Source organism: Eimeria tenella, genomic scaffold, assembly GCF_000499545.2.
Source record: "Eimeria tenella Houghton genomic scaffold, Eth_scaff3367, whole genome shotgun sequence".
Lineage (NCBI taxonomy): Eukaryota > Apicomplexa > Conoidasida > Eucoccidiorida > Eimeriidae > Eimeria > Eimeria tenella.
The window spans coordinates 572-1,254 of record NW_013543161.1 but is presented as its reverse complement, the minus strand read 5'-3'; positions in this window follow the sequence as shown (position 1 = coordinate 1,254).

Genomic DNA, 683 nt, shown 5'->3' with positions numbered 1-683 from the left:
AGCTAGCCAGCAAGGCGGTTAGCTTCTAGCTAGCCGGCACGCTGGCTAGCTAAGCAGCTAGCTAGCTAGCTGGCTAGCTAGCTAGGCCACTACCTGGCCGGCTAGGCAACAAGCTGGCTGGCTGGGCAGCTAGCCAGCTAGCTAGCTAGCCAGCATAGCTAGCTAGCTAGCCAGCTAGCCAGCTGGCTGGCTAGCCAGCTAACTAGCTAGCTATGCTGGCTAGCTAGCTAGCTAGCTAGCTAGCTAGCTAGCTAGCTAGCTGCGGCGGCCTGTGGACGGGCGCGGGTCCGTCGGTTTCGGGTGTACGTGCAGCTGAGGTGTACGGGGAGCTGCGGTGTACAGGCAGCTTTCTGCCCAGCGAGCCGCAGCCGTTTAAAAACAATTATTTTAATTAAATAATTAAAAACAATTATTTCAATTTAATTAAATATTTTGAAATTCAATTTGCTTCGCCCTCCAGCAGCAGCAGCAGAAGCAGCAGCAGCAGAAGCAGCGGCGGTGGCAGCAGTGCCCCCCGCACAGTGTTCGTAGAAACCCTCTAGCAAAGGTAAACCCTAAACCCTAAACCCTAAACCCTAAAAGCTGCGGCGAACCCTCATAGGGATTCTTAATGGAGTCTCTGAGGAAGAACAGAAACTGCCGCTCCGGCAGCAGCACAGCAACAACTGCTGCTGCTTCTGCTG